Source organism: Bactrocera tryoni, chromosome 3, assembly GCF_016617805.1.
Source record: "Bactrocera tryoni isolate S06 chromosome 3, CSIRO_BtryS06_freeze2, whole genome shotgun sequence".
Taxonomy (NCBI): Eukaryota; Metazoa; Arthropoda; class Insecta; order Diptera; family Tephritidae; genus Bactrocera; species Bactrocera tryoni.
In genome coordinates this window covers 31532963-31560457 of record NC_052501.1, presented here as the reverse complement: position 1 = coordinate 31560457, position 27495 = coordinate 31532963, and the positions used below count along the sequence as shown (strand labels likewise).

Sequence of the window (27495 nt, the reverse complement as noted above, 5' to 3'; positions counted from 1 at the left end):
AAACTTACAGCGCGGACAAGAACCCGCAGAGTTGCATTTCGGTTTCAACTCGAGTTGTATTCGATTAAGAATTAATGTAATAAACTAAGAATATTATTTTGTGTCGATCAAAATTAGTTGTTAACAAATTAATATTTGGTTCGTTTGCGAAGCCTAAGGAAAATATTAGTATTAGTTTATTAATGAATTACTTTGCAAAATTAGGAAATGTCAACTTTTTCTGGTTGGTGTATGGTTATACTTTGTGTACATTGTGACAAAAAGGTACCGGGAAATTGTAAATAAAACGCAAAATATTTAATAATGCAAACGCCTCAATACGACCAAATAGAACTCCTTTTTGACCGTCTGTCCCACCGAACCAAACTACGAATAACGAATATAAACAAGTAGCATCACCTTGATTTTTGAGTGGCTTTGGTGTGGTTGTTTTGGTTTGGAATGTAATTTGTTTCTAATGTTAAGCACAGTCTAAACTCTTATTTAAAAATCCAATAATTTAAACGACTATTGAAATTTACTGATAAAACCAGGGACAGAAAATAAGAGTTATTGCATAATTTTTAACTAATAAAATCATTATGAAGGAAGGGTCGGATATATATGATGAAGATACAGAAACCTTTTAAAATTACAGTTTTATTCTTTCTTCACAAAATAATCGTTTAATTGTAATTTTTATTTTTCGATTAGAAAATAAAAGTAATTTGACAACAGTAAGTTATTGCTCACAGAATAAAAGTTATGCGGTGAATTATCATTGTTATAAAAGTAATAAATAACTGTTGTTAAATAACTCTTGTTTTGTAAGCAAAAAATAAATATCGATTTATAACTATGATTTTGTGAGGAAAATATACTTGTATAAATAATTTTAAACTTTTTTTCCCATTTCCTCATAACAGTTACGGTCGCTGCGTAAAACATTTATTCATAACATCAATAAAATCAATGTATGTATGCATATTTCCAACTCACCATATGCTTCGACAGATTTTTTAATATTCTGTTCTCCAACTGCAGGGAATCTCAACAGCCATAGCACTGAATTTGGCACATTTTTCAAAATCGATACCCAAGATTGCAAAGTTTGTGGGTCTATCTTATACAACTGATTGAAATTGCAATATACTATTGCTTCGTCAGGTAATAAATATTGTCGGCGAGTTGTAATGACAATGTTTTGTGGTACTTCTTCCCCAGTAGCAGCTTTGTTATTTGTTTGGGTAGTAGCTAACCCATTCTGAACAAGAATCCCATTAAGAGATGTTTGCACTTGACCAGGAGGCAATCATAGATACAATTTGGGTAGTACTTGGTAATTCTGCAACTTTATGTGTAATTTCTAAAGGTTTCTGGGCATTTACTATCTCTCGCACTTCTTTGACGTCGGTACTTTCTACTAGCGGTGATAAATCTGCTGCATTTATGACGGCGATATTATCAGCTACACATGTTTGTTGTTTATCGCAAACTATAATACGTTCTTTGAGATGGGGAAACATTTGCTTATGATCACCTATGAAATATGTATTAGGCATATATGCCAGCTTTTCACTGTATTGTGAAGCAAGTTCCGGAGGACTGGTAACACAATCGGTAATGATATAATCCATAAAACTTGCACCACTAGTACCCGGGTATCCTAGCCACATAACTTGCACTGGAGCGGGGCGTAATGCAAATATTTCGTTGCGAGCGCCTTTAGTGTATCCATTCATATTAACTAATATATGAATTCCATCCGAATAAATGCGATCAGCAGCTTTACCATTGCACTGAATTTGAGACAAATCTACGAAATGTTCAGCCTCGCGTATGATCTTATATCTAAAGGTTGTCCCATCATCTGAACTTAAAGCATAACAGAAAATCTCAACACAGGATTTATCATGAAGTCCTGGGATTGATTGCATTAAATGAGAGGTAGGATGGTTGCCGAAATCCGAGCTTACATATCCAATGCGCAATCTACCATCAGTGGGCAACTCCCGTGAAAATTTGTATGCGGGTTTGTGGAGGACATGAATCTTTTCTAAGCAAAGGTTTGCATGTCGCGTTGCTATAGCCTTGCGGAATTCGTGTGACAATGGATATAACATTGAATGATGTGGATGTACAGAAGGTAAACGATTTTTTTCTAATTGATCTGCTACAATGCTGATTAAGTTTCTTCATTAGAGCATCATAATCCGTCCAGTCCACGCATACAATTTGTAAACAATGAGCTAAATTGCAATAGGCGTCGGGAAAATCTGGTTTTAATTTCAAGGCGGTTCTATATGACTGTATAGCATCAGGAATATTGCCTGAATCTTTGTGTATACTTGCAAGGTTACTATGAGCATCAGCAAATGCGGGATTTATTTGAATCGCACGTGCATTCACATAACATTGTAGCGCCCAGTAATATCCTGTAGCTCTTTTAGTGTGTTACCGCATATTAGAATAAGCATCCGCAAAAGTTGGCTGGATACGAATAAGCTTCTTTATAATGCATTAAGAGCCTCTTTTAATTTTCCTTGTTGCTGCAATACCGAAGCCAAATTGGAGTGAGCAGCGGCAAAGTCTGGAAATACTTCAAGCGCTTTCAGATACAAGCGAGTGGCTTCTTCAATATATCCTTGCTCTCGCTTGATATTCGCTAAGTTATTAAGGGAATCAGCATGATTTGGGCACAAGCGTAAAGCAGTATTGTAACAATCTTCGGCATCCTTAACCTGTAAAAATAGTAGTATTTTTAAACTTGAGAAACAATACAAATTTTTCATATTATAATTAAATTATTCACTAAAGTAGTAACGAACATATAATAAATTAATTAATTAACATTATTAATATAATATCAAATTGGTTTTCTTAAAGATGAATTTACAAAAACACTGAATTTCTTTTAAGCCACATGTTGTTAACTCGGCTATAACCGCGTAAGCTGTTTCTACATCAGTAAAGAAGATGGGAAACTGTTACCATCAGGAGTTGTGTTACTCACTTTCTGCCATTACAATTTATCTATCGCCTTTATCGTCCCCATGCAATACAAATAATAAATTCCAACGCTCCCCGCTTTGGGATAATTGTTCCCTACCTTCAAATTCTCCTTCTGACTGCTGTCGCAAGTAAAAGTAATTTATACAAGTAAGGAAGCGCTAAGTTCGTGTGCAACCGAACATTTTATACTCTTGCAACTTGCAAGAATCAAAGACAGGGAAATATTTTAAGCTGTAAAGTCACCAGGAAGTTCGAAAATATTGATCAAGTACATGGAGGCTAAGCGAAGTATTGGTCCGATTAAAAAAAATTTTGACACACATACGTACCATTATAAGAAAAGAATGATCCCCTAATTTCTGATATATACATATATCACACACTGACCGACAGTTTCGATCGAAATTCAATTATAGTCACCGGGGTTTGAAATATTCGGCAACGAAGGGCTTGAACAGTTTTTATTGATTTTAAACAATTTTTGTACATAAGGTGGCATATACTAAATACATTATTCGTGCAGTTTTATCCTATTATATTAATTGATTCTTGATTTGTGTACTGGAAAATGAACGAATCAAGTGAAATTGAAATTTGTGCAATATGGGAAGTGGGCATGGTTACTGTCTGATTTCGTCCAAATGTAGCAAACACAAAATTTCTTAACAAGGGCTATTTTAGTTCAGTTTACCATTCAATTTTTTCACAGAGGCGGAGAGCAAAAAGACCTCGAGTTTCCGAAACACAAGATTAAATGTTTGTGATTTATAGCACATTTTTTGCACATGCATTTTCTTAAATTTTAATCAACAATATTACACGTTCTTCGCGAGATAATTATTGCATTATTGCAAAGTATTAGCTGAGCATCACAACAGGGTTGCAGCACTGTGGTAATTATTAAGCGACTCGAACACAGCTAGCGTAAGGTTCTACAGCAACTTTTTAGGCGCAAATTATGCAAAAAATCGGCAACTCTGAATTTTTGTCTGTAGATCGGAAGCATATCAGCATATATGCACACACAATTACGTTTCTCGGACGTACCCATTGTTTCTTTATATTTTAAGAAATCCGGCATTCCCACGCTTCCGCAGCCGCCCTACAGCCCAGATGTGGACTCCCCGAACTTTATTTTGTTTCCTTGCCTGAAAAGGCAAGTCATAGAGGAGTGATCATCGTTTACGATGCCTGCGCTTGACGCAAATTTTAACAGACTCTGCGGACTCACTATCGATACCTCCTCCATTGTATCATACTGTAGGGACCACAGATGCTTACAGCGTAGTCTTGCTGATTGCGGGACAAGATATGCTCCATTGTTTCCCTGGTGCCCTGCTTTAGGAATTTCTTGCAGTCTTCTCGATCTGTTAGCCCCATCATGCGGGAGTGTATATCCACCAGACAGTGACCAGTTAGTATTGCTATCATGTCAACCTGTCCACAATTTCATTGCCCTCGATGCTTTTGTGGCCTGGCACCCAGTAAAAGTGAAGTTGCTTACAATAGAGGCCAGCACCGCTGCCGCAATAGCAAAGGTCTCAGCTTGAAATATTTGCAGTGGTCTAGCAACTTAAAAGGTTGTCTTGAGCATAACTCTGGACAGTATATTTCCGCACCAACTTCCCTTTACGCCAACCATCTATTTCTATGTTTACTTTAGAACTTCCTCTTTCCCAGTTGAAAAGTTGGATCATGTAGTTGGTGCTTGCCCAACCGCGCTACGCTCGAAGGTTATACATATATGTAAATTTAGCTACCGCCAATAATCGTCCCGCCGATTTTGCTGCCCTATTTTCAGCGAAGAGGTCTATAGGTGACAGGTTTAGTACAAGTTAAAGACGCTCCGTTGGAATTGTTCTTAAAGCTTTCCTAATGCACAGGGCAACGCTCCTCTGAACCCTTTCAATTGCCTTTCGGTAGGTGAATTTCTGAAGGATGGAGTCATGTGTAGAAGTTCACGCAAGTTAGGAAAGTCCTCTGATCGCCATTCACTTGGGAGTGGCCAGAAACGATTCTTTTACATATGGTTTAAGCAGCTCACGTCTTCCGGTCTTTAACCAAGTATCCTCTGGGTAGCCTAAGAACATCCGTTTGAAGGCGAGCTTAAGTGAGAATACTACCATGGCAAACGATATAAGGACTACGATTTAAGGGCATGAACCTGGAATGTCTGGTCCCTTAATTGGGAAGGTACTGATACCCAGCTGGTTGTTGTCCTTGTGAAAATAAAGGCTGACATCACCGCCGTCCAAGAAATGCGATGGACGGGGTAAGGCCTGAGCCGAGTAGGTCCTTGTGGTATTTACTACAGGGGCCATATAAAGGAGCGCAAGATTGGTGTGGGATACGGGGTGGGAGAGAGACTCCGTCGCCGAGTACTATCATTCACTACGGTGGATCCGCATCAAAGCGAGGTTCTTCAACATATCGCTGATTTGTGCCCACGCCCCGACGGAAGAGAAGGACGATGAGACCAAATGCCTTCTATGAGCGCTTGAAGTGCACCTATGAGAGTTACCCCCGCCGCAATGTCAAAATCGTGCTTAGCGACTTTAGCGCCAGGGCGGGTAAATAAGGTATATTTGGCGCAACAGTCGGTAAATTCAGCATCCACGAGGAAACATCCTCAAATGGGTTGAGGCTGATCGACTTCGCCGCGGCCCGAAACATGGTTATCTGTAGTACTAGATTCCAGCATATGAAAATACATCAAGCTACCTGGTCGGCAGCAGATCCATCATGTTGTGGTAGACGGAACACGTCTCCAGTGTTCCGATTGCCGTGTCGCAGGGGAGAGAAAACAGACTGCCTACCTCGCAACGTTACGATCGACCACAAGACATGCAGTATAGGATAGATACCGAGAGTTGAAGAGGGAAGCGAGACGCATTTGCAGACAGAAAAAGAGAGATGCCGAAATGCATGATTATGAAGAGCTTGACGGGGATAATGCTTGAAAGTTCTAATGAACTAATCGTAATTATTAGTAATCTGATTACTTTGTATTTGAGAGTGAAATAATTGATTATATGTACACAGATTATCTTGGTCCCAAGTAGATTACGTAATGATTAAGATTACAAGTAATCAAAAAATAATCAGGATTACTCTGATTACTGAAAAGAATCAAAAATAATCAAAATAAATAATTGATTCTTTTCAGCGATTCTTTTTGATTACTTTTGATTATTTTTGATTCTTTTCAATCCAAAACCCCAAACAACTTTGGTCTTTTTGCTTTTTTTAATGTTTAATAAATTTTTTTATTCAATTTTGTACAACAAATAAAGATATTCAAGAGTCTTGAATCAAGACATAATAATTAAATGTAACACCAATTTCTCAAATGATAAGTCCGACATTGACTGGCGCCTTGGACTGTTCACTATCCCCGCAAAGGAAAATAACCTCTCTACTGGTGCTGAGGATGTCAGGGGAGTATTAAAGGCAACAAAAGCTTCTTTTAGACTGCAATGTTTTACCCAAGTGTCGTCTGTTCTTGAATTGTCATTTAAGTAACAGAAAAAGTGATGGGTCAAAAAAGCCCGACGATCACTAGAACTTGGCTCAGGAGTAGCATTTGTTCCTTCTTCGTTATCTGTGTCTGTATAAAGATAAATGAATTTAATAAAAATAATCTAAGAATATTCAAGCAATCCTACCGTTGAGGTCAAAATCAAAATGACTATTATTTGCATATAATTCATTACTTTTCAATATTTGTGCATTGAAAGCACGATTATCTTTTGCATAGTTTTCGTGCGGGGACTTGGCACGTAATTCTTGTCCAAAATTTCATCATCATTTGAGAAGTCGCTTTCTCCAAAAACCAATTGATCACATCAGTTTGTGACATGTTATCTGCAAATGGAGCGTTTTTGCACACAAAACACAATTAATAACAACTGACTGATTCGTGAAGTATGAAGTATAGGTTATATGATTGCACTTTATAAGCTCTTGTTTGACTTATTAACGTAAGCGTACCAACAAGTTAACAACCGTTCTTGCATTCTAACACTACTCCCTTCAGCATTGTTGTTTTTCATACAGGTGTAAATATCAGCTACGCTCATTGAAGCTTATTCTGATGATCAGAACTGGGAAATTTTGCGATGGGGCTGATTAAATTGAATGGCTGAATTGCTTGAATAATAGCAAAAATATCATCATTTATAACATAGTATTTATAATAATATAATATATATACATGTATACATATATACATATAAATGCATATATCTCAGAATCTGAGGCTCAGAGTATACCAAAAACAATGTAAGAAATTTTAATAAAAAAATTTCTTAAAATTTAAAGAGAAAAGTTGTTTGGTATTTTGGATTGAAAGTAATCAAAAAGAATCGCTGAAAAGAATCAATTATTTATTTTGATTATTTTTGATTATTTTCATTAATTTATAATAATCCTTATTATTTTTTGATTCTTTATAATCGTAATCATTACGTAATCCCAATATTTCATACGCACAATTAAATAATCATTACGATTCTTTTTAGAAAATAGTCTAACGGATTACTAATCGTAATCATAATTTAACAGCTATGGCCTAATCATAATCGGGCAATGTAACTTCTATTCCATCGTTATCGATTGGGCGATCGGGTTCGCCATTTCTAGATGTTACACATTCACTGCCTTTCAGCAACCTGCAGAAGTATTTCCTCTCTTCAGCATGCGCTGAACATCAGCCACTATATCACCACTTTGGGACCTACAAGAATACGTTGCAGTCTTGCAACCTTCCGTTAGTCACCGCATCTTTTCGTAAAAATTTTCGAGCAGTACCCCTGTCGGCCAGAATCTCAAACTATTCATACTCACGTATTTAGGCCTCTTTGTTTTTGTCTACATATGCATCTCGCTTCCCTCTTTAAATCTCGATATCTCTCCTCATGTTGTGGTCGACCGTAACATTGCCAGGTAGGCTATCTGATTTCACTGCGACACGACAGTTCTCATCGTACCGTCTGTTCTTTCGACCTTTACGAAAACCAATGGTTTCATTTGCAGTTGTACGTAAGGAGCTTGAAATGACGTCTCATAGTTTCCTTATACCGAGTTGCTGATAAGTGCTCTCACAAAGCAGGAGTGCAAGTGGAGTGGAAAACCGTTTCGCTAACAGTTATTATTAGCTTTTCGACATCGTACCTTCCCTGTGTTTGTATCTTCGCTACAACAAGATAGTGGTCCCAGTCAATGTTAGGTCCTCGGAGCGTACCCACGCCAGGAACACTGGAGGAGTGTCGTTAATATTTCAAGAGGTAGCCAAGTAGCTTTATGAATTTTCTGGTTCTGGAATTTAGTACTACAGACAACTATATTTCAGGCTCCTGTGAAGTCGATCAGCTTCAACCCATTTAGAGAGGTTTCGCCTTGTAGGCTGAATGTTCCGACAGTTGAGCAAACATGATCAACACATGACATCCTTGAGTTCAAATCGCCAAGCACAATTTTTTCATCGTGGCGGGGGCAGTTGTCATAAGCGCGTTCTGGCCGTTTATAAAAAGGCTTCTTTGGTCATATCGGCCTTCTCTTCCGCTGGAGAGTGGACGTTAATCAGTATTATGTTGAAAAATTTTGCTCTGAGGCGGGTTGTGGCTCAACCACCGGAGTGAATGCCAGGATTCAACGACTGAATCTTTCTCTCACCACGAATCCCACGTCGAATTTGCGCTCTTTTATAAGACCGCTGTAGTAATTGTCAAAAGCTTAGCCTCTATGGCTGTGCAACCTGCGCCTAGTTCGCGGCCTGCGCCGCCACTCTACCTGAGTGGCCAACAAAGGATCCCCACGGTCCGTAGGAGATCTAATAGGCAACATGATTCCCATTCTGATCAGAATGTTAGGGTGTAGCTATCCGGTCAGGTGATGTCGGGCTCTAAATATTAAATATATACATTCAGTTACATATTGCCTTACAGGATATCACCCGATTAGAGGTGCGCTACTTCGTGGTGAAAGCCGTTTAGTACTAGGCGACTTTAACACGCACCACGATCTTTGGCATTCCTGCCTGCCGAATAATCGTAGTGGGATGGAGATAGACGATTCGTCATTCATCATAATGAAGGCGAAGCCCCACTAGAATTATGGGCACCAGTAATAGCTCGCCCGAGATTACCATTTCTAGCGGTGATCTGATAAATAGGTTATCCTGGCTTCCTATGCTAACACTCGCAATAGACCATCTACCAATGATTATCTCAATCAGGTAACCTCCCGAGTTCATTTCTGTGGACAACCGCAAATTTGTTAACTTTAACAAAGCTAACTGAGTCGGCTCCACATAATTTACTAAGAGCGCCTTCACCGCTTTATCCACTCGTAATCGCGGGCGATCATCAATTCCGCAATGTAATCACAGCAGCAGCCGCTCGCTTCATCCCGGCAGGAAGAATCGCGGAACTCCGCCGTAATTTCCTAGTCGAAGACGCTGTTTTAGCTAGCGAGAGCGACACGTTACGCAATTCAAATCCCTGTGATCCCCGGACAAGGAATCTAAATTTGGAGATTGGGCAAATGGTAAGCCAATAAAGCGGATGATGTGGATAGAGCACTTGAAATCCTGTAACCTCTCCACCGGTGTAAGTAAGCTTTGGACTACTGTCAGGGCTTTGTCTAATCCAAAAATATATGATGACACAGTTGAAATTTAATTCAATGGCCATGCCTCTTCGGACCCGAAGAAGTGCGCGAGCTATTTAAGCCGGCAATTTACACTACACCATTAGACAAAGCCAAACGATGTGTTACCCGACGGCTGCGCAAAATGCCAAAACCGCAATAAAATCCTCACGTCGCTAGTCGGCAGCACATGGGGAAAGGACAAAGAAACGTTGTTGGCAACTTAAAAGGCAACAGGCCGGCCCACAGTTTAATACAAGCTAGGGGGACAAAAATATTTCAGTTTAAAATTTAATTGTTTTGGTCGTGTTGATTAATTATTTTAAGTTTCATATAAAAAATTAATATATTTTCTTAGATTTGCGAATAGAAAACAAAAATTTGTGTAAGAAATATATTTAATTACTTTTTTTTTTATATTTCAGAACATACAATAACATTTACTTGAACGTATAAAATAGAGAAAATTACAAGATCAATAATAGGTGCGTTCGTAGAAAATCCCTTACTAATCATCGCGTTTTTCATTGCTTGCAAAGCATAGAAATCGGTTTGTAAGTCCATTACAATTGGCATAAAATATTTTGGCTGGCATCGTCACTCAACCTCAATGGAACAATAGCAAAAACAAACAGCTACTCATCAGTAGCATCGCAGTTCTCAAATTTCTGTTTATAAGCGCTTGGCCGGAGCTCCCGTCGCATCCCCATTTGCTGATTAGTATGAATGACGAATCCGAAGATATATTGTCTTTGAAAACTTTAGTTTGCGCTTCAATTAAACGTTTAGTGTTTTTATCCAAAATGGCTTGAAGTTTAATTTCGGCGCGTGTTTCTGTTACCAATATATGCTTATCTGCAGGGTAACACAAATTTTTAGACTTACGTAAACTAAAATAGGATGGAAAAACTTAATGTCCCGTCCTCAAAGACCATTTTCGCGTCTGTTTATAATAAGCTAATGCCTCATCACTTGTCAATTGCCTGCCTTCGCATGTAGTATTACCAGACTTATTATTTTCTGAAGATTTCAAACTTTCTCTAATCGAAGTAGCTATGCCTACCTTGAGTTGCATATGTTAAAAACTTGAAAATAAAAATAATACAAACATTTTTATATGAGTTTTCAAAACCCCGTACAACGTATTAGCTAAACATAAACCAAGTATTAAATTGCATAAAATATACATACATACCTTCTAAAGTAAAGTCCATTTCATCGACAGTCATGTTTTTCTCTGCCAACCTTGTTAAAGCACTATTTATATTGTATTTATTATTTAAATTGGAGACATAAAAATGACAACACCGTATCACTGCGATTTAACTTGTTGTAGTTTACTGTATTAGAATATTTTGCGCGATTCTTACTTGAAATTGTAACATATCAAGGGTTGTTATAATCAGAGTACTGTCAATTATTTGATTGTTTACATTGACCTTTGTCCGCCTACCATGATCCAGGCGATTCACTGTGCGGCCGGTCCTTAACTACGCCGCTCTAATATGGTCGCCGGGATACAGTGAAACGCAGACGAGGAAGCTTCAGACTTGTCAGAACACTGCACTCCGGACTACGACAGAATGCCACTTGATGACTATTATCAAATACCTGCATAGTGAGGCCCATATGCTCTCGGTTAAGGAGCATAATGAACTACTCTCTAAGCAGTGCTTTCCAAAAACCACTAACTGACGGCCGTTTATAGTGGAGCCGTCAACACATTCACCGACTCCCTTTCAGTAAATGGCGTACTTGGAGTCAAACCACTACCCACGAAGGATACTTTAGCAGATTAAACTCCTATTTATCTAGACGTGGCGCCAATTGGATATTCCAAGCAAAGCCAGGTCCTTCTCCACCTGGTCCTTCCAACGGAGTGCAGGTCTTCCTCTTCCTCTGCTTCCCCCGGCGGGTACTGCGTCGAATACTTTCAGAGCTGGAGTGTTTTCTTCCATTCGGACAACATGACCTAGCCAGCGTAGCCGCTGTCTTTTAATTCGCTGAACTATGTCAATGTCGTCAAATATCTCGTACAGCTCATCGTTCCATCGAATGCGATATTCGCCGTGGCCAACGCGCAAAGGACCATAAATCTTTAGATTTAGAATAAACCCCTACATATCAATCTATGTTCTGCGTGCAATGAGTCTCCGCATAACACTGGCCACCACTTTGCATGCCCCACTAACCCCACCCATCTGACACCCCTCTCCCTTTGGTCCGACCCCGTCGAAACCGCACGTTTCTTGAGCCTACCGTTGGATGACGTCAACGACATCTTACCAACCCTTACCATCGTTACAACAACAGGACACAAGAGTAGGAATTGGGTACAGGTCTACGACTGTAACTGCTTACTCTGTGGCATGACTATACCCCATTACACCCCACTACTACTACTACTATAAGTTGATTATGTATCCAAAGAAACCTAATCTGCTCCTACTTAAATTTTTCTTATGTAAATATATATGTACATATATAGCTTAAAATGGTAATTTTCATATACATATAATTATTGCGGTTTATTTTTAGGCTCTTAACCACCATGAAAAGAGTAGACTTCGATGATACCAACGACCTTCCTATTAACGTAATGTCGAGTGTTATAAGCTGCGTAACACCATCAACTAATTTTCATTGGCTACCGGCAAGAACAGATAATTTATCCACAATAATTGGTCGAACTCTGTGCAGTAAAAAAACAATTACTCCTGAAGTTTTGTCTTTGGCTCCACCGCTTATGGATTTCGAAGATGAACTTATTTGGTTTGAAAATAGAGGGGACAGTAATGAGATTGTATCATATGATAACTCGAACTGCATTGATGCATACTCTAAACACCTTTTAACTCTTGCTTTTTGCCAGCCTTTAACACCTCATGAACAAAAAACATTATTGGAAGATGTTATGAAGCATACAAACTTTATTTATCAAATAGGATTAACTCCATCTAAGGTATTGTGTGTTTTCATTATTATATAATTAATGAAATATTATAAAAATTACACATTAAGTGACTTAGAATTAGCAGATTAATACTTTTGTATCGTCTTCTTTATATTGATGAGCGATATTTCACTACCGGTGATTTTTTCACTGGGATTGAAAAAGCCGCATATCGCAACTTTCACTTTCTGTAAATAGCAGTTCTGCGAATTCTGTGAAATGCCACAGCAATTCCATTCTGTGAATTGTGATAGCAGTTCGATTTTGTGAATAGCGATTGCAATAGTAGCTTACAAAAAACTTTTGAAATTGCGATTTTTTTTAACAATAACATTTGACTTAGTCTTTCCGCTCCCTTGGAGTATCCTGTCATATCTTCTGGTAATTTTATTTCAGACTGTAAATTGACATTCATTGCATCTATCCTCAAAGGTGGTAGAAAGGATGCAGTCTCCAATACAATTACTCCTATTTCTAAGCTCTCTACCATTTCCAAAATTGTTGAGTTACTCTATTTTTTGCAGTTAAATCAATCATTAACGTCAATCAGCATGGGCTTGCACCTGGTCGCTCTACTGTGTCAAATTAAGCGGCTTTTAGTGATTATTGAATGTCTGCCTTCTTTGTTGGATTTCAAGTGGATTGTGTTTACATAGATTTTTCTAAAGCCTTTGATAAAGTTTCGCCCAATATTGTAATTAAAAAATTATACTCTTTTGGTTTTCACTCTGCCTCTTGCAGTGGATTAAGTCACATTTGCACTATAGTCGTTGTGTTGTTATTGTTGATGGGGTGCCATCCGATTCATTCATTGCGTCATCGGGGGTGCTACAAGTAAACGTTTAAGGTCCTCTTCTCTTAGTGCTGTTTATCAACGACACTTCCTGTTTCCTTCATTAACGCCCTTAATTCTGTTTTTAGTTATCTATTTCTTTAATTGTAATTTTATTATTCTAATTATTAATTAAATTAATGTTCATAGACTTAAGTAACTAAATAAATAAATAAACTAAAAGGAGTAAATTTGAACAAAAATTTAGTAAGAGTGCGTAAAAATGATATTCAATAAATATGTACACTATTGCTTTATTTTTCAGTTGCCCCAATTAGTAGAAAATAATCCACTTATATCAATAGAAATTTTGCTGAGGCTTATGAAAACGGTCGAAATAACGGAATATTTTAATGTTTTGGTACAAATGGACATAACACTGCACTCAATGGAGGTTGTTAACAGGTAAAAAATATTTCAACTGAACCACTTTTGGTTGTATAAAACTGATTTATAAAACATATTGTTGTTTGTTTATTAATTTTTGAATATTAAAAAAATATAGAATATCAAGTATAGAAAACAACTATTTATGTATATAGTACAATGAAAGATGTGGATTGTAATAGGAAACTGCGTCACATTCTGAAATATTATTTAATGAAATTCGAGTTGGTCTGAGCTGACTGCGGGATTAATTAGCAACTTATAAATTATTTTACCTAATGTTTTTTATCATTCTCTTCTACGAAAAGGGACCTAATTCTTTCGGAAAACTATTCAGGTAAAAAGATATATTAGTTTGTCAAAAAAGTCTTGCGGTATTTTCGCTGGTTGGCGCTGAAAGCGCGTAGTTTAGTTTTATTCGTCGCATGCTATACCTTTTTGGAAAGCTCATTTCACGCGCTAACCCGTGTTTGATTGATTGCCGTTTCTTTTAAGTCGTTCGTGAGTTATAGCGTCGCAAACATGGAGCAAAATAAAGAGAAAATTCGGCATATTTTACAGTACTACTACGATAAAGGCAAAAATGCATCTGCAGCCGCCAATAAAATTTGTGCAGTTTATGGACCCGATACAGTTTCCATTTCCACCGCACAACGATGGTTTCAACGTTTTCGTTCTGGTGTAGAGGTGGTCGAAGATGCGCCACGCTCCGGAAGGCCTGTCGTCGAAAATTGCGATAAAATCGATGAATTGGTCGAAAGAGACCGGCATAGTAGCAGCCGTAGCATCGGTCAAGAGCTGGGCATGAGTCATCAAAAAATCATTTCAATTTCAATAAAAATCATTAAAAATACCGCAAGATTTTTTTGACAAACTATTACATATGTACGTGTCTCATGTATAAAGGGTAAAATGAGGGGTATTATGGCTTTCCTAAATTGCGTGCAGTAATCCTTGCAGTAAAACTAATCGAGAAAGATGTAGAGTTAAGCATACATACATATGTACATTAGTGAGATATAAAGATTTATGTAAAATATGGGTGCGTTCGAGCAGTACATTAGCACTTGACGCTTCTTTGATACTGATACTCTACTGATGGCCAGACAAAAAATGAAGTGCTGTCCGATTATTTGTGTAAATTGCGCGCACAAGTGCTGCCAAAAATTCACACAAAACGTAATATCAGAGCACGTACATCCTAGAGAGGGTTCACAGTGGAATCATTATCAAAATATTTCATTTTTCGGAGGAGTACTGTTTTGAATGAGCGTTAATATCAGGCGACGCGCAAATAACATAATTGAGCATTTTCATTGTTAAATGAGAAAAAGAATGCTAATTCCAATGTATACTTACATATTCGTTTATTACCTAATTATTTAATTAATATAGGTTTTATAAATAAAATATTTAAATATTTATTTGCTTTGGGCATAAAAAGGTTTCTGTTAACATCTGAAAAGACCATGTGGACAACGGACAACCAAAAAATCTGTCGAAGGACTGACGCGACGACAAAGCATCATAACATTGTGTTTGTTGTTCGTAGAAAATCCGAGCTGTGCCGCACATCTTTGCCTATAAATCATCGTAAATATGGATAATTATGTATGTAAGAGCAGGAATTTAGTACGTATCGGCGCAGACTTCTGTGAGCCGCGGAAAAATATTTTGAAAATGTTTGTAGCTTAGTTTCCGTGAGCCAATCCTTAGTTTTTGTTATGGTCGCATTGCAGATGTTTTAAATTTGGGAAAGTTCTTTTGCCTTCTTATTTGGGTCTTTTTTGGGAACGGTAGACGTAACATTCCATCGTATAATACATTCCATAGTATTGGACCCTATATGAAGCCATGCGGTTCCCCAACTATCACTACGTAGCCTGTGGAGCTGCATCGATATCGTATGTCGCATATAAGTATGTAGGTTTGTGTATTTATTTGCATGGTAATGTCATACGCACATATACTTTAAGACAAAAAAGGACCCAAAAATTTAAATTAAATTTTCCGGGTTAATAATAATTAAAAAAATGTTGTTTGCCAAGTTGGTTGGATGGTCGTTAATCACTACGGCAAATTTTTTTTGTTTATATTATTTTATTTATTGGTGCTTTATTTTAAGCTTAAGAATAAGTTATAAAACCTTAAATCTATTTAAAAACTAGACAAGCTCAAGCAAGTGATTGAGCTGTTTTGGCGATACGTTGCTCTTTAATACGCAGGCATATCTCTTCTTTTAAACCTACCAAAGCATTAGCCAAAGGGTTTGGTTGATCTCGGAGTTTAGATATAAATTTAATTCTGCTCTCTTCTACTTCTTTCTTTACCATAGAAATACCAAGGTCTTATGGATATTTTCATTACGCATGTACCATGGTGAACACGTAATTGTTCGAAACATTTTCGATTGGAACCTTTGTATTAGATCAATATCTGTTGCGTCTAATTCGCTTCAATCGCGCAAATAAGTTTCGACTTTGATCAATTTCATTAAGATATACCGCATCTTACCGAAAGTTCGAAAATAACTGACTCTACCACTCGGTAGTGGTAATTTTTTCATTAGCCTTTTTTTTGACAGATCACACGTGAGTCGTGTCGAGCTGTTCTGTAATTTTTGTTCTGTGTTGTTTGGCATTTATCCCTTTCACAGTTATTAGAAAGAAATTATTTCTCAATTCCATTAAGTTGCGGTATAAAGTTCACCCTCAAAATTTAACAGTTATAAATTGTTTCCATCATAAGCGACACTCCGCGAAGAAAAAGACCTTGAGTTCCAAATACAAAATTATATAGTCATTCGCCAGTTACCAGTCAAAATGCACGAACGAGTCATAGAAAATTGGACTCAACGTATGGAGACCAACTGAGACGCAGCCACGATCAACATTTGAAACAGATAATCTTCAAATAAAAAATGCCAAAGAATGCTCTTTCGAATGTTAATAAACATTTCCTATTAAATTTGAAGTTTCTGTGTTTTTTCTTTAAAAAAGTAAGAGACCTCGAAATGAATGTGCTTTAATTATATTAAGTATATGTGGGCTTATACTAAGTTCGGACCGATATTGAAAAGAGTATTTGTGGACTGTGTAATCAAAGTCGTTCTGACCGATATTATATGTTTTAGATCTGTTTTCGATAACAAATCACAATTTTTTGTTTGTTTACATTTTGAGCAACGAGAAACTCGTTTAATTGAACAATGCGTCCAATTACAGAAATGCCACTGAATTTGACCACCTAATCAATAAAAAGTATACCTACATGTAAATAAATATTTATTTTTCAGTAATGCTATTTGAACAACATTTTTAACCTTAAACGAAAAAAATATAAGGAATATGTACAAGATAGTGCACCTATATTTATATTTTATAATTGTTAAAAACCAAAAAAAAAGTTGAAGATTTTTTTTCATTTTAAAATGTATTTTACATTTGTATTGTTTCCTTTTATACAATCTAACCCTTCACTAATTTGTTTGTACACATCGATTTCACGTAATATAGTGCACAAGTAACTTTAATTCAATATTTAACTTATTCTTCAATTATATTTATTCACACAAACATAACAAACGGTTGCAAACTGACAAATAACCAGTGTTACCATTACTAATTTTGCAAATTACCAAAAAGAAAGACAGGAACCATAATCGGTGATGGACAATAAAAAAATCACTATTTACCTTCTTTTGCGATATACCGTTGTTGATCCGACTAAGGTAAGCTTTTTGTTTTTGAAGCGCGGCCAAAGTCCGCCAAAGCAAAAAGGCGTCCTACTTATGTAAAAAAAGTGAGAACACCCCGGTGTTGGTCCGACAAGGGCAATTTTTTTTAAGCGCGTCCTGTTGCCGTCAACGCAAAAAGGAGTTCTACGCGAAAAAAATTTGCGAACACCCCGCTGTTGGTCCAACCAAGGTTATCCGCCAAAGGATTTCCACGCCAAAAATATACGTTTTATTTATTTCCTGTCATTGGGGTACTCGTATAATCTGTTTGCTTTATTTCCTTCGGCTCATTTGCAAAAGATTTCGACAAAGTAACGCTAGCTATTTGTCAGTTTTCAACCGTTTTGTTAATGTAGAAAGAAATAGAAAGGAAAAAAAACTTAAACATAGAATAGTAGCTATTTTTGTTATTTTTGTACTATATAATGTGCATTAAATGTATACAAACGAATTTCTGAATTGTTAGAGTATATAAAAGGCAAAGACATTTTACATTTATATTCTGAATCTGGAGAACCTCCTCTATCCGCCCATACCTATTTTACCTCGAAAATTATGGGACGGTATTCTAAAGTTTTTCCGGATAATTTATTTTTCTATTGTTCCCGAACATCAGCTTCTTCCAAAATATATTCATCAATAGACATATGTACATACATATGTTTCAAATGATTATGCCAGAAATTATTTTTTTAGCTTCCTCAATTAACCGGGGGGAATTAAAGGTATTTTTTTATTAACACATATTTATAACTAAATATGCGGGGAACCCAATTAACCGGCTTCAGTTCAGCGTCAGGTTATTCAATTAAGCAGGGGAGATCAATTAAGTAGGGTCATATTTGGAGGTACTGTGTTTGTATACGGAATGTAAACAAATAACAAGTGATGACTTAGATATGGCAAAATACCAATCACATGGACTAAAGCAATGTAGGCACAGATTAGAATGAACGAAATGTTAATTTTCAAGCGGTTTTTAATGAGATTTCGACATATTTTACACAGATGTGTAAGTAAGCTTTGGGGCGAAAACCAATTTGTCCTACGAAAACAGGGTTTGATAGCGGTCCGAACATAGCATAGGGGAAGTATTGACCCGATCAAAAAAATCAAAAATATTCTCTCCGAATTTCAATACTAATCCTCACAGATTGACCGATATTTTCAGTAAAAATCATCTTTTTTGCACTGGACTCCACATATTTGTTGTATAAGTCATTGAAAAATTTTGGTCGGTTTCGACAATTTTGGGACATGAGGTGAAATACCTATTTGTGTTTGTCTTGTTCTGATAATATCATTGCCGTTTGATTTTTATGTTGTAAAATCAAAGCAGGAATTGTGTTTAAAAATTTTTTATATGGTTAGAATCCGATTTCGCAAATTGACAAAGTGTTAAATAGAATTCTGTGTGAAACTTCACACGGTCAAGCAGTTTCTTTTTTGCACTCGAACATAGAAGACATTGCCATCTTGGTTGTAAACTTTGATAATACATTTACTCAGTGAGTTATCGCACGTTATATGGGAAATGGATTATCTGATGTTACCCATGCTAAGAGGCTTCTTCTCCGCAAGTTTGGTTGATGTCTCGCAATATGGAAGAAATGTACATATGTACATTAAACCAAATAAGGGCAGAAAAATTTAAAAAAAATTTAGTCCACAGGTGTCCCTCCCTACTGCGACCCACTGTACAAAATTACAGTTTTTTTTGTCTAAATTTAGTGTTATTTATAAGAATTCGTTTAATGGCGTTTTGGTGGCGTGTCAGTGGTCCGATTACATCTGCAATGCCAACCTTCCTTGGGTGGCAAGAAACATAAGTAAGCAAGTTTTACCGAGATATCTAAATATTTACTCAAATCATCGTTTAAATTTGGGTTTAAAATCATCTAATCACCCTGATCATTTATATATCCATAACTTTATATCCATCTTGAAAAGTTTCAGGTGAACAGACTAAGACTAACAATGACACTTTTCGATCTGGCCTTGCTATATGCATTGTAATAATTTACAAGATGATTAAGTATGTGTTATTTCAATGAAATACATATGTACATATGTGGGTATGTGGTTTGACGCTGAGTATGAAAAAAATCGGACTGAAGAGTGGCCACAATACCTTATCCATAATATGTGACCTGGTCTACGGAAAGGGGGCTTAGGTGTCAAAAAACGAGAGACTGACGAAATTTATTTTTTTCCCAGAAAACTAGTTTCCGCACGTTAGTTCCCTTTTCGTAGACCAAGTCACATATAATGAATTCAATTTCACTGGTTGATTGTTCTCTTATGGGGGTATTCTAGTCTAGAAGCATGAATTTCAGGTAATTTTTAAAGTGTCCTAAAAAAAAGGCAATTCATATTTTCACTATCCATTTTTTATTAGTTATTTGCTAATTTTAGAAGAGTACAGAAAAAAAATAAAAACTAAAAAAAGTAAAAAATTTTAAAAATTATGAACTGACGAAATGGGGGCCCTCTAAAAATTTCCACGTCACCATACCCATGATTTCAACCCTCCTAGTTATCTGAAACCAAAAAAAAAAGATTATTAATCTAGAATAATGTCACAATGGCCGGAACTACGGAAAAGTGGGAAAAACATTTTATCAAAAAGTGGCGACTGCCTGAAAAAAAAAAGTTTTTTTGGATCACTTTTTGTGACTATTTCGAATTTTTTAAAAATAATAAAAATAATAATTTGGGAATGGAGCTAGTTCAACGATAGACAAGCCTATAAAGAAGACTCTATACAAATTTCAAGTAAATCGGTCCAGTAGAACCTGAGAAATCGTGGGTATCGTTCCGAAAAAGTCAGTTTTGAGAAAAACGCGTTTAAAGTTTCGCGTAAACTCTTTTGTTCGATTAGTTCCGGCCGAACCAGTTTGGATGCCGGGTCAGAAAAATCCCTATATCTCCGAAAATAATTTGAATTTTGAAAAATCCAATTGTACACATATTCTCGAATAGTTAAACTTTGAAAATATAAAAAAAATCGATTTTTTTAAATTTCTAGACTAGAATACACCCTTGTATGTAATATATTAAATTTGGTTGAGTTTATATAACATATATAGCATTTGAGTTAACTAGGTTGATTTTAATATACAAGGGGCGTTCCAAAGTAAACAGGACTTACAAAAAAACAGAAAAAATGTTTTTTTCGGCAAATTCAATTCAAAATAGTCTCCTTCTGCTTCAATACAGCTTTTTGCACGGCAGGTCGAACGAGTGTTTTAGATCGTTGGCCAGTATGGCGGTGCAAGCCTTTTGAATGGCCTCTACGTCTGCATAACGCTTTCCTTTCATGGGCAAATGCATTTTCCCGAAAAGGAAGAAGTCGCACGGTGCCATACCAGGTGAATACGGGGACTGGTTAATGGTTAAAATGTGATTTTTGGTCAAATAATCGTCCTTCGAATGTTGGATTCTGAGCAATTTTTGGTCGTCAGTCAATTTGTGCGGAACAAACCGTGCACACACCTTTCGTAAGCCCAAAAGTTCGGTTAAAATGCGATAAATCGATGTTTTAGAGATGTTCAATTCCATTTGCATGAATTTCAATGATGATTTCGGCTGATTTTTGCCGAATACCTGCACAGTTTCGATGGAATTTCCGGTGATCACGTATTTTGATTGGCACACATGTTGATCGTCATTTAGTCCTCACGATCACTTTGAAAACGTTGAAACCACTCGTGCACTCTACTATGGGATAGGCAATCTTCGCCATAAACTTGTTTCATCAATTGAAACGTTTCGGTAAAAGTTTCACCATTTTTAAAACAAAATTTAATTTTGGCTCTTTGTTCGAAGCTCATTTTAGCGCCGATAACACAAACATACTGACACTTAAAAAGCAATAACTTCATCTATGTATGAAATGTCATGGACTCACTGGACTACTGGTATCGATAAAGATAGCAGATTCTAACGCACCAGTCGACATGTAGATGGCGCCACCAGGGGGCGCTGTTTATTTTGGAACGCCACTTGTAAATATCGCGGATATAAAAATAAATATAGCAAAAAGGCTACGACAAAAAATATAAGTTTATGAATTCCAAACATCATTGTGATCACTTCACTACTTCTTTGAATAATAAAATATTTCTTCACATATTTATAACTCATTTGAGGATGATTCTAATTAAAGTTGGATGAAGTAAAATAAGTTAAATACTAAATATGATTGTAATTCATTCATTCTTTTTATGGGCGTAGCACTGGTCCGATTACGCCCATCTATGAACTCGTCATTTTTTTGGTACTAGGGAACTCGTGTACCAAGTTTCATTAAGATATCTCAAATTTTACTCAAGTTACAACTCTCACGGGGAGAAAGACGAACCGCGAAATTTAAACTTTTCTCGTAATCCTGTTCATTTATGTACATATACTATACAACATAGGTGATACATACAATCGTTATAATAATATGGAGTAACAAAATTATTAGATATTAGCCGTAACAGAGCAATTATAAAATATGCAGATCAGCATAGCGCGATCCTACGCCCGGAAACTGATTAACCATTCGACGTATGCATTCGCACAACGATTTATTTTCCTTCGGCATTGTGCAAGGTCTGTCGCAAAAGAAACAGGACTGTTAAAAAAAAACAACAAAAAATTAATATTTTTCAAAAGTTATATTTTTTTATTCAAAGTAGTTTCCTTGTGCTTCGATACAGCGTTTAGCCCGGTCAATTAGCATTTCAAATGAGTGTTTAAGGTAATTTTTCGGAATGCTCTTGAGAATATCGGTCGTCGCCTTTTGGATAGCTGAAATGTCCTGAAACCAGTGTTATTTCATGGGCAAATGAAATTTTCCAAATAGGTAAAAATCACAGAGTACCAGATCAGGTGAGTAGGGTGAGTGATTAACGGTTAGTATGGAGTTTTTTGTCAAAAAATCAGTAACAAGCGTCGACCGATGACACGGCGCATTATCGTGCAACAGGCGCCAGGACCCTGCCTTACGGTATTGAAGTCGAGCACGACGAATGCGTGACAAAAGACGCTTCATAACCCCAAGGTAAAACACAGCATTAATCGTTTGGCCAGGTGGGACGAATTCTCGGTGTACAATACTCTCGGAATCGTAAAAACAAATCAGCATTGTCTTTATTTTTGACTTCTGAAGACGACCGACTTCTGATCGTCACAGAGGTCCTCACGACCTTTTAGGAATCGCTTACACCACTCATGCACATTACTACGGGATAGGCACTGATCACCATACACTTTTTTCATCATTTCAAATGTTTCAGTAAACGTTTTCCCAAGTTTAAAACAAAATTTAATATTTGCTCTTTGCATTTTACGACCGATGACCAAAAGCTGCTGTCACTTTTTGATCGATAACATCGATTGTAGTTATCCAATTGTCTTAAAATTTTTACGAAATGTCAACAAGAGATCAAACTTTTTATTTCATATACTCACCAATAGATGGCGCCACCAGAAACATTGTAAATTAACTACCATGGCACGAAAGACTTGTTTTTGATAATCAGCTAATCGATACCTAAGTTTAAACAGGTTGCCAGATGTATTTGCAAAAATTATTCCGCTCTGCTTATAACAGAAAGTTATAAAGATGTTAAAATTGGATAAAAAAATAAAACCAAAAAATTTCTGTTATTGGTTAATTAAGTTCGTTGCAAGTTGCGAAAATTTCGGTTTTTATAAACAGTTGAATGACTTCGTAAACTTTTTATTAACTAATACGTTAACGACATTCGAGTTTATAGCCGTCATAGTGAAGGTCACTCATAAGCATGACGCCAAGAGCCAAATACCGTCGAACACGATACGGGTATGGTTTAAATGCTTCGGAACCCCTAGCAGATACTGTGGGCTTCCATTAGCACCACCAGTAAGCCGACTAGCACCACCAAAGGCATGGCAATAGCCTAAACCGAACCTTACAGTTTACCTCGTATTTGCTAGTTGGAAGAGGTAGCGGTAGTTGTTGTTGGTTAATAGAAGCGATATCAAGGGAGATATTTAAATATTTAGGTACTTAATCATTGTGACTACATTAGGTTCATTCGAACGTCTATTTTCAAACGCTATTCAAATTGGGCTTTGTGAAACCACTTAATTCATTGAATAAAATATTTCTAATAAAAATTGTCACACTTTAACTCTATTTCTTGATAACCATGATAACAAGCAACCAAGTTTAACTTTATTTACTGTTTAATTATTTATAAAGCAATTTTTTGGAACTTTCAATACTAGGGATGCTCTCGATGCATCTATTATTTTATTTGATACATCTTATAACATTGATGTCAAGCTTTTATATATCATATAGGATGTATGCAAATTAGTAAACTTTGTGTTGAGAGGCGTGAAAAAATACCTATGATTTAAACATTTATACATTTTGTTGTGTCAAATAGAAAGTAAAATAAATCTATAACCCTTTATAAAACCCATAAAGAGCCCGCCCTGTAATAGGTGTAATATACATATCTCCTAAGCCACTGAAGCTGCAAAAACAAAATTCGACTCAATCAAATATCCTCTAGACAATGCACTATGGTCGAAATTTTCATTTCGTTGGCCAAAAGTCAAAATATTTGCAGTCCCGAAATATGTTGTTGTTTCTGAAATCTAGTAGTCAACGCTCCAAAACAACCAAAAATGAAAACAACAAACACATTCGGAGCTGTAGCACATGAAAATTTTCATTTGCTCTGCTGTGCTACCGCTCCCAATTTTTTGCTACCGCTACGCCAGAGCATAGCGCAGAATTTAATTTTTTGCTCCCGCTCCAGCTATAGTTTTTTACCTAACAAAACTCGGAGCAGAGTAGAGCACACTTCTGTTACATTGTTATACTAAGGCTACGCTGTGGCTTCCGACAAAGTGAGAGCGGTAGCAAGAGTAAGATGAAATGCTACGAGAGTAGCGTAGTTTTTCAAACGCTGTTTTCAATGATGTCACAGAATTTGATTGGATTTTCGTCTTTTCGAACATACGCAAAACCAATTTTCGAACCAGCTGTGTACTAATGTGACAAAAGTTGCAAATGAATACATTTGGAAGCAATCTTATTAAAGTTTTTAATAAGTTCTGAATTAAAATAGGATTTAATGAGACAACATTTATCGAATGAATAAAGACGTATTTGGATGTTAAATTACGTTTATTACGTTTTGTAAATCTAATATCTTTGAGTATCCGGATTATTTTCCAAAAACTCAATAATTAAGACATTTCATGTTTTATACTTATGTTTCCCCTATTGAAATAAACATAAATTAATTCGAAATAATAAATTAACTTGATTTCTTAACTTACATTTCAAATCTGTGAGCGACTATCTTCTTGCTTTATTTCTGATAGCAAAACTGATAAAATTGGTTTCCGTGACACCCAAAACCGACACAAATTCTGTTTCGAATATGAAACCAATAATATTTGAATCTATGACACCTACTGCTTTTTTTGATCGGTTTCAATTTTGATTCCAACTACCACTCAATTCACACCTAGATCACTGTGCAGGTAAGCAGATCTAACATACATACCAAGGAGGATTACTATGAAAGCGCTGAATGCTGGCAATAGAGCTTTGACTTGAGCAACCCGATAGTTGGGCTCCGTATGCCCAAATAGGCATTAGAACTCAATTATATACTAACAGTTTATTTTGAATTGATAGCGTGGATTTCCTGCTCCTTTTAGAAAATGCCCTGAAGTTAAGGCGGTGAAATCTGAGGAGACTTGCGAGAGTACTGTGAGCGGCCATGAAATGAGAAGGGCTTCAATTCGATTTAATAACCTCGTGAACTTTTCGTAATTGAATTTGTAATTTCCAGCTACCCGTTTAAAATGGGATTTGAAGCTTTTTACAGCCGATTCCCATAAACCGCCCATATCAGGAGCGCTTGGGGGTATAAATTGCCAATTGATACCTTGAGGGTCGTACTTTTTTACGATGTCGGGTGACACTTGTTTTAAAAATCCACAAATTGCTTTTGTGTAGCTCGTTGAGCTCCAATGAATGTTTTGCCATTATCGCTCATGATTTTGGATGGGTAGCCCCGTCGAGCGAAGAAGCGAGCAAATGCCGCGAGAAAAGTCTCCGTCGTCAGATTACTACTCAGCTCAAGATGTACTGCTTTTGTCGTGAAACATATAAAGACAACCACATAGCCTTTCATGAGAGTGGGAGACCTTAACATGGACGCCTTTACCTAAAAAGGCCCAGGCAAAATCAACACTTGCAGCGTCAGGTGGAAGTGCTGCCATAATCTGCGTTCGCATTTTTTGTTTGTGCATAGTGCAAACCTAGCACGTGAAGATGCACTTCTTGATTTGCGCCTTAAGACGGGGGATATATAGTAATACTCCTGACGTACCTTATGTTGCATGAGGCGATGTTCGGCGTGTTCCATTAAGATGTGGATGTAACTGAGGAATAACTTGGCAAATGGTGACCTCTCTGTAATTATTATGGGGTGGCGTTTTTTGTTAGACTCGAATTAGCAAGCCAACCATTGGCACGAAGCAGACCTTTCTTGTCCAGAAATGGGTTTAGAACTAAAAGTGAGCTTTTCTTATCAATCGGCTTCGATTCTCTTAGTAGCGGTATATCGCGGTTGAAGAAGCGCGTTTTTGTATATGCGATTAATGCGACTTTTGTCTTTTGTAACTCTAGGTGCGTCACAGTGTTGCATGGGAAATTATGTGATCTTATGACCTTGACTTTGCTTTTGAGTTGCTCGATAAATTTGAAATATATGTACGTCTTCCATGCATGTGGTGGTTTTTCCAGGCTAGTACAATTTCGGAATCGGACCACATATATAGTTTGCACTTTGTCATGTTGAAATGCATTTGCACCATGGCTACTAATTTGGAAAGTAGTAGTGCGCCACATAACTCAAGTCGTGGGAGACTTATTGTTTTGCTTTTGCGACTAATAAGTGGCTTGTGGTCGTGGTGGTCGTGGTCGTGCAAAAGTTGGAAGAGAAAAAGTCGAAGGAGTTGCAGGAGTTGCAGGCCAATACGGCTTAGGTGAGAGAAATGAGAGAGGAGATCGACTAATTCATTTTTGTCAAGAACACAAATTAATAATTTCGAACACATTATTTAGACTGCCTCCCAGAAGACTTTATACATGGAAATCTCCATCGGACGCCTCTGATAATATCATCAGAAATCAAATAGATTATATTCTGATAAATAATCGCTTCTGTTCCTCAATAAAAAAGGTCAATACATATCCAGGAGCAGATGTACCTTCGGATCACAACTTGCTACTGGCAAAATTGCGTATTAGGCTAGCCGTAAACAAAATAAGTAAGCCTAAATTTAAGCTAAATGTTGATAAGTTGCGAGACGAAAGTGCGAAACGCCTATTTGAAAATGAAATCAATGACAAAATAAATAATATCCCATCAGGAAATGCAGAAAGTATATGGAGCGACTTAAAAGAGATAATTTGTACTACAACAAAAAACTCTCTTGGAATAAAAACAAAAGTAAATAATAAAAATAATTGGATGACAGATGACATATTAAAACTAATAAGTAAACGACGGGAATATAAAAATAAAAACACTGACAAAACAAATTGGATAAATAGTTAATGCCAAGAAATTAAAAGATTACAATTTTTACATGATACCTTTCATTTACACAAAAATTGAAAGAAGCCGCAGGTATTCATCGTAAAAAGCCGAACTCAAACCTGATAAATGAAAACAATGAGGTAGTATTTGTCAAAAGAAAAGTAAATGGAAGCAATATATTGAAAACGTTTTTACGGATAACAGTAAATTGAACCAGAACCTTCATCTCCATCGCAGAACAATTGGCAATTATAATACGAAAGGCGAAATAGAGAGAGCTATAGTACAATCAATGAAAAATTACGAGCCAACAGGTTCGAGTACTAAAAGGGAGCCCTTT

The 27495-nt window shown here is 36.6% G+C and overlaps 1 pseudogene; it reads right to left on the bottom strand.

Moving 5' to 3' along the window:
* Positions 1–27495, bottom strand: part of LOC120770579 — a 129797-nt pseudogene that overhangs the window by 11663 nt on the left and 90639 nt on the right.